Below are 7,846 nucleotides of genomic sequence, written 5' to 3'. Positions count from 1 at the left end.
TCCTCAAAAAATTAAAAGTGGAACTGCAATGACCCAGTAATTACACTTCTGGGAATTTATCCCAAGAAACCCAAAACACTAATTCAAAACAACATAAGCACCCTATATTCATTGCAGTGTTAGTTACAATTGCCTAGTTATGAAGCAGCTGAAGTGTCCATTGGTAGGTGAGTAAATAAAATAACTAGGTGACATTTGCACAATGCAATACTACTCAGCCATAAAAAGATGAAAATTTTACCTTTTGCAGCAGCCTGGATGGACCTGGGGAATGTTATACTAAGTGAAATAAGCCAGCTAGTGAAAGACAAATACCATATGACTTCATTCATATGTGGAATCTAATGAATATACTGAACACTCAAGTAAGATAAAGACAGATTCATAGATAGCAGGATGACAGCTATGAGGGTGTTTGGGGGTGGAGGAATTGAACAAAAAAGAAAAAAGAAATTGTGGACATGAACAACAATGTGGTGATGGTAGTGGGAGGGGCTATAAGGGGGATATATCATAATGGAAAAAATACAATTAATAAGTAAAGGTTCCTGTGAGATCAGAAAATTAGAAAGCCAAGCTTCCTTCATTTTTGACCCACCTCTTTCTTTTTTTTTTTTAAAGGATTTTTATTTTATTTATTTATCTTTAGAGGGGAAAGGAAGGATAGAAGGAGAGAAATATCAATGTATGGTTGCCTCTCATGAGTCCCCCGCTGGGAACTGGCCTGCAACCCAGGCATGTGCCCTGACTGGGTATCAAACCGCGATCGTGTGGTTCGCAGGCCTGCGCTCAATCCACTGAGCCACACCAGCCAGGGCCCACCTCTTTCTTTTCTTCAGTGTTTTCACTCTTGTTGAAATCTCTCCTTCCTGCTTAATACCCAGCCTCCATATGCTATCCATTTTTCTGGACTTTTTACTTGTGGTCTAGAATCTAGAATTGGCCCTCATCCTTATACAGATGAGTAGGTTGAAGAAAATGAAAGTAAAAAAGGGTTAAAATTCCTATTTGTCAACAATTTGCTGAGCAGACTTCTTGCTTCCCATTATTTAGGGCAAGATGAGTATCAATAGAACATTTGACAAATTATTTAAAAAGTCCTTCATGCTCTGCACTCCCCAAATAGTTAAGATACATTCTCAGTACCATATCTTATTTCTTTTAGAATTTCTTTTTTTTAAATTTAATTCTTGTTCAAGTACAGTTTTCTGTCTTATAATCTCAGCCCTGCCCCACCAGTGCTCCTCACCTCCCTCCCATTTCCACCCCTCACCTTAGTTATTGTCCATGTGTCCTTTATACTTGTTCCTGTGAGTCCTTTCCCTTTTCCCCTGTGATTCTCCCCACTCTCCCCTCTGGTCCCTGTCAGCCTGTTCTGTATTTCAGTGTCTTTGGTCATATTTTGCTTGCTTGATTGTTTTGTTATTTAGATTACTGTTAACGGTGATATCATATGGTATTTGTCCTTCACCGCCTGGCTTATTTCACTCAGCATAATGCTCTCCAGTTCCATCCATGATGTTGCAAAGGGTAGGAGCTCCTTCTTCCTTTCTGCTGCATAGAATTCCATTGTGTAAATGTACCGTAGTTTTTTAAAATATATTTTATTGATTATACCATTACAGTTGTTGTTCTATTTCCCCCTTCATTCCCCTCCACCCTGCACACCCCCTCCCCCACCATTCCTCCCCTTTAGTTTATGACCACGTGTCTCAAGTTCTTTAGATTCTATATTTCCCCTACCATTCTTGCCCTCCCCCCTATCTATTTTCTACCTACCATCTATGCTACTTATTTTCTGTACATTCTTCCCCCTTCTCCTCCTCCCACTCTCCTGTTGCTAACCCTCCATGTGATCTCCATTTCTATGGTTCTTCTCCCTATCTAGCTGTCCTCTTAGTTTGCTTTTGTTTTAGGTGTGGTTGTTAATAACTGTGAGTTTGCTGTCCTTTCACTGTCCATATTTTTCATCTTCTTTTCTTATATAAGTCCCTTTAACATTTCATATAATAAGGGCTTGGTGATGATGAACTCCTTGAATTTGATCTTATCTGAGAAGCACTTTATCTGTCCTTCCATTCTAAATGAAAGCTTTGCTGGATAGAGCAATTTTGGATGTAGGTCTTTGGATTTCATGACTTGGAATACTTCTTTCCAGCCCCTTTTTTCCTGTAAGGTCTCTTTTGAGAAATCAGCTGACAGTCTGATGGGAACTCCTTTGTAGGTGACTGACCCCTGATCTCTTGCTGCTTCTAGAATTCTCTCCTTCATTTTCATCTTGGCTAATGTAATCATGATGTGCCTTGGTGTGTTCCTTCTTGGGTCCAACTTCTTTGGAACTCTTTGAGCTTCCTGGACTTCCTGGAAGTCCATTTCCTTTGCCAGACTGGGGAAGGTCTCCTTTATTATTTGTTCAAATAAGTTTTCCACTCATGGCTATTCCTCTTCCCCTTTCTGGTACCCCTATGATTCAGATGTTGGAACGTTTAAAGATGTCCTGGAGGTTCCTAAGCCTCTCCTCATTTTTTAAAATTCTTGTGTCTTCCTTCTTTTCTTCTTTTTGTTTAAAAAACAAAAAGTTTTCCTTTCTTACAGGTGGACATTGAAGTGGATTTAATTCAGTTTTCTCTTTAAAAGCCTCCAAAGACAAAACCAGGTGAAAACCTAATTAAAATGAATAAAAAATTTATTTACTAAACTACTGGTCTTTGGTCTCATTTTCTGTTTTCTGCTGTTATGATATAGGTTCATTTGTTGTCTATTTCTTCTCTTGCTCTTTCTATTGATGCAGATGCACCATTTTCATCACTATCAAATTTAGGTGGATTTTTTTTGCCGTGAAACTGTACTTCAGTAGACTCAGTCTGGGTAGCTTTATTTCCTTATAATAAAGCTACAGGGAAATACTATTTCCCTTTATTCCTTTAAGTCTATGACCTTTTGTCTTCCATTTGTTTAAAGATTCTTGTTGATCATCTGTGATGTTTTCAGTGCTCCTTTTTCCACATCTCTGTTTAGTATTTCTCATGTCACTTCTGTATTCCATAATTGTAGGTTATCATTATTTGCATATTTGGCCTTATCCAATGCTTTCTTAGGTTTTTCTTTGTATGGAATTATTCTCCCGTTTGCTCCTGTGACAAAATCTGTCCATTTTATTTCACCATGATCTGAGGGAAGGATGAACATTTAAGTTCCCTGAAAATTTCAGCAAACAACCAATTTTTCCTTCTAGAGATTTCATTTCAGCATTTTCTGTTAACTTTTGTTTTTCTTTTTGCTCTTGTTTAGCCTACAATTTAAATTGTATTTTTAAATCCTCACTCAAGGATATGCTTTTATTGATTATGGAGCAAGAGGAAGGGGGAGAGAAAGAGAAAAAGAGAGAAACATTGATGTGAGAGAGAAACATTGATGTGAGAGAGAATAAATCAACCACCTCTCATATGCGCCCTGACTGGGGCTCAAACCTGCAGTCCAGGTATGTGCCCTGACCAGGTTTTGAACCCACAACATTTTGGCATATGGGACAACACTCCATCCAATTGAACCACCTGGATAGGGCTACCTTATAATTTAACTTCTATTTTTGTTCTTCTTCTTATCCTCCTTTTCCCTCTCCTCCTCCTCCTTTTTTTCTCTCTCTCTTATTTTGCAATCGCATCGTTGAAAAGTATTAGCAGATGTGAGTCTTTGTGTTTTTCCCAGAGATCTCCACAAATTTTTAGCAGATTCAGTGCTATCAAACACAGCAAATATTGATCCCTTAAATGTTTTGTACAACATCCTTATCTGAATACATAATATTTGATCTCTACCTTCTAACCATGCTTTTGTGACATCAAGGGTTGAATCAGGAGGGAAGACTTTAATGTAAACAGATTTTTTAAACACAATTTTTATACTCAGTCACTTCAGGGAGTGGTTTGTTTGGAAATCTGATTTTAGTTTTATCTTCACTTGTTTCCCTGAGTTCTAGCTTCGATTTGTTCAATGTTTTTTCTATTACATTAAGGTTTATTTTTAGACAGTTTAACTTACTGAATTTTGTCACTATTTCTTTTGTTTTTCAAGTACAGTTGTTTCCATTTCCCTCTACCCCTTTTCCCCACTCCATCCTCAGTCCTTCCCCTGTTTGGTTTTGTTCATGGGTCCTTTATACAGGATCCTTGATGACCCTTTCCATTCTTCCCCCTGTTATACCACTCCCCTCTAGTAACTGTCAGTTTGTTCTTTATTTCAATGTCTCTGGTTATATTTTTCTTGCTTGTTTATCAGTAAAAGTATGCAGCTTTAATCCAGTTTGATTTTTTCTTTAAAAATTTGTCCCATGGCAAACTGAAGTCACCAACATAACAATTTGATGACAGATTTTGGCACCCAAAGCAGCCATTTTTTTCATCATTATTTTTGGCCATTGTGGCTATCTTTAAGGTCAAGGTCCTGTAGAACCAGGCCACAGGATCACTAAGAGTAATTGTAGTAGTACATCTTCTCTCTGATTCAATTAAAAACAGAGATTTGTGGTTTTGTCTTTTTTTTCTTTATTTTCATCCTATTTTATTTTTCTTTCTCATTCCTCTTTTTTTCTCTGTGGAGAGTAGACACCCAATATGCACCTGTGAATGAAGGAGGTATCTATGACTTTCACTTGAGCTCTTACTGTTTTGAGTCTCATGCCTCATGTCCGTGTCCCTCACATGTCTAAGTGTGAAGACTCTTTAGAGACTTACTGGTTAGTCTGCTACTCCCCCACTTGCATTTGGGCCATGGTTTTCTTCACTTTGGTTCATTAGTTAGTGAGCCTATATCTACTTCCATAGAATAGGAATTATTGAAATCACTTGTCAGCTGATAAATCCTTTCTAATAGTCATTTTATGTTGTGAATTCTAGCAGTACATGTTGCAATAATACTGTAAAGAGCAATCATACTATTTCTCAGTGATGTAAAACAACAAACTTTCCCCCCCTCACTCATGGGTCTACCAGTCACTTACGAAAGTTCCTGAAACTATGTTTCAATTGCTTATTCCTTTAATGTATTTTAAATAGTCTTTTTTCAAATATTTCTTTTGCCTTCCCCCCCCTGAAATCCTATTTTGCAGAAAATCCACCTAAAACTAATTTTAAACAAATGTACTCAAGCCTGTTTGTGTTGGCATTCAGTGGCCTTGTTTATGAACCAGGTGTAGCAGACCAAGTGGATGCATCAACCTCTATGGCCATGATTGCAGAATTGCATTTTCTAGTCAATCTTCAAAAATTCTAATGAAGTATCACAAAAGAAAAAAGACTAAATCAGTATTTTTCATCTTACGTGTCTATAAGGTTATTTACAATGTAATTGCTGAGTAAATAATAACTGTTTAGCTCTCTGTCAGACGGCTTACTTTTTTGGAAGGCTCAAGGGCTGGAGAATGTGAAGGCTGAAGAATGTCAGCTCAAACAGCTAAAGGTATACCTGAAATTACTCCACACAAATTGTGAAGTAGTTCTTCCCTGTTTGTACTTACCTGATGCATGAAGTGTTTCATGTTCCTCTGTTCTTAAATTCTCTCTTCTGAGGGAAGAAGTATTATTATAATGAAGTTCTCAGTGATGGAGGGAATATTGTTAGTCCTCCCACAACTATATACATTTTGGCAGGAATCAGGGTCTTAGGCTGAAAAAATGAGGTCACATAATTTGGTATCAGTCATGGTAGAGAGACAGATAAAGCAGATGGCTTTTCTAAATGTTATCATATTCAGGACACAGAATCTTAGATAGTGTCAGTCTTTCCCAACTTGGTGTATTAATTTCACTTTTCAAGTTTTTAAAGTAGATTTCACCTTAAAAAAATCTCATTCCTTGATGTTCTGTAGAAGCCTTTTGAGCTATATTGACTAGAAAAAGAGGTCCCATATTGTTTTCCATAAATAATGCAGCCATGGCAGTGAACATTAGATATTTGGTTGTGAACTGCACCTATGGGTTGTATTTTCAGATTAGTGTTTTATTGTCTGTGTTCAGTTCATTACTTGCCTAGGTTACTTTTTTTTTACTCTAATCTGCGGACTTCATATAGTTTGTCTGTCTTGGAAATATTTATTTATAATTGACATCATTTCTACTTCCCAGAAGGATTTGAGTAGCACATAGTAAAAGATAAAATGATAATAACCTTTTAAAAATAAAAGTCATAAATTAGAAGCTATGTAATAAGACCAATATTATACACAACCAGCTTTGAAGTCAGACATCCCTAGGAAAACTAGCTTTTCTGAGTCCCAGTTCCTTTTGGGTAAATTGGAAATAGCAATTGTACCTAGATTTTGGGGTTGTTGTACCAAACTATTCAGCTCGATGCTAGTACATTGGCACAAATTAAAAAATAGAAGCTATTATTATCATGTGGTTAAAAAGGACAAATAAATGTACCAAAAATCTCAGCCTTCTCTAGTTCTTTGCTTTTACTTTTTAATTACAGTTTCTTGGAAGGCCAGGCAAAAATATGGATGCATTAAATAATATAAACTCTGAAGTTTTATGGAATGTGACCTTTGATGGCCAAGGCTTTCCTGTTTGCCACAACACCCCCCAAGAATTTGTAAGGTTCAAAAAGGGCATGGGAGGAGAGGAGGGTTAAGATGGCGACAGAGTAGCACCTAGGGAACCCAGCTCTTGTGCATCTGGTGGAAAATCCGGGCAGATCTACCAAAGAATAGCATAATCAACCAACAGTTCCCCAACATTTATGAAAATAGGAGACCAGAGAGTGTAACGGAGGAACCAAACAGTGGCAGGTCAGCAAGGAATCCAGAAGGCCAGTAAAGACAAAAGCGGCTGCGCGCCCGGGGGGAGGCTGCGGGCTGCGCCTGGGCCGGGCGCTCCCAGGGCAGGCGAACTCTGGTGGAGTGTGAGTACCAACGAGAATTGGCGCGCAAAGGGAGCTGGCACCATCAGGGGGAAACAGGAGCCCTGTCTGAATCCAGGGCCGGGGTGCCCGTGACGGGGTGAACGCTGGAGGGCCGGCGTCCAGTGGACTGTCAGCGCACTCCTCGGGAGAGAACTGACTCTCCCCTCCCCGTCTAGGCGGGCAGATTGGTGCTGGACAGAGACCCGAGGGCTTGGGTTAACGTAGAGGGTGGCAGCTTCGGACACTGCGGTTGCGGGCCCGCCGGCCAGCTGGCCCGCGGGCCCGCAAGCCTGAGGGATTTAAGAGGGACACTGTCAGTGCTGGTCTTTTGGGATTGGGCTGGGCTGAGAGACAGGCTTTGTGGAGAAGTCTCTGTTGGGAAAGCCTGCGTCCCTCAGAGAAGGACGGTGCCCGATACCAAGGGCCACAGGCAGCTTCTCGTGGCGTGACCACAGACCAATCAGCATCCTGCTAGCTCCAGCCTGCAAAGCTGCCCTCAGAGACGCAGCAACCAGAAAAACCGGTTTGGACAATTTGAAACCAACAAAGGAAGGGTGGTTCATTTTTTTTTTTTCTTTTTGCCTCCTTCTCTAGAGTGTGTGTGTGTGTGTGTGTGTGTGTGTGTGTTCCATTCCCCCTTTTTTTCTTTCTTTTTTTAAATTTTTTCTTTTATTATTTATTTTATTTAATTTATTTTTATTTTTTCATTTTCTCTCGCAACCTCTTTTGTAATTAATCTTATATATTGTAAACTGTATTGTTGCTCTGTCTTTCAATACTCTGTCCCTCATTTCTTCTCCTTTTTGTCCGGTTTTAGTCCTTCTGTTCTTCCCAAATTTTCCACTTATTCCCCTTTTCTCCTGACTTTTGCGTGTGTGTGTGTCAGATTGTTTGTTTCTGCATTGCGTAGTTTTCTTTTGGGGTGTATTATTATTATTTTTGCATT

The 7,846-nt window shown here is 39.1% G+C and overlaps 1 pseudogene; it reads right to left on the bottom strand.

The window, feature by feature from the left end:
• Positions 1 to 2,698: 2,698 nt before the first annotated feature.
• Positions 2,699 to 4,418, bottom strand: LOC119000682 (lupus La protein homolog; annotated as a pseudogene).
• Between the last annotated feature and the right edge of the window lie 3,428 nt (positions 4,419 to 7,846).

This window comes from Sturnira hondurensis, unplaced genomic scaffold (genome assembly GCF_014824575.4).
Source record: "Sturnira hondurensis isolate 20B ecotype Veracruz unplaced genomic scaffold, ASM1482457v3 Scaffold0016184, whole genome shotgun sequence".
Lineage (NCBI taxonomy): Eukaryota > Metazoa > Chordata > Mammalia > Chiroptera > Phyllostomidae > Sturnira > Sturnira hondurensis.
Note: the sequence above shows the minus strand (reverse complement) of the source record. Positions and strands in the feature narration are given on the sequence as shown.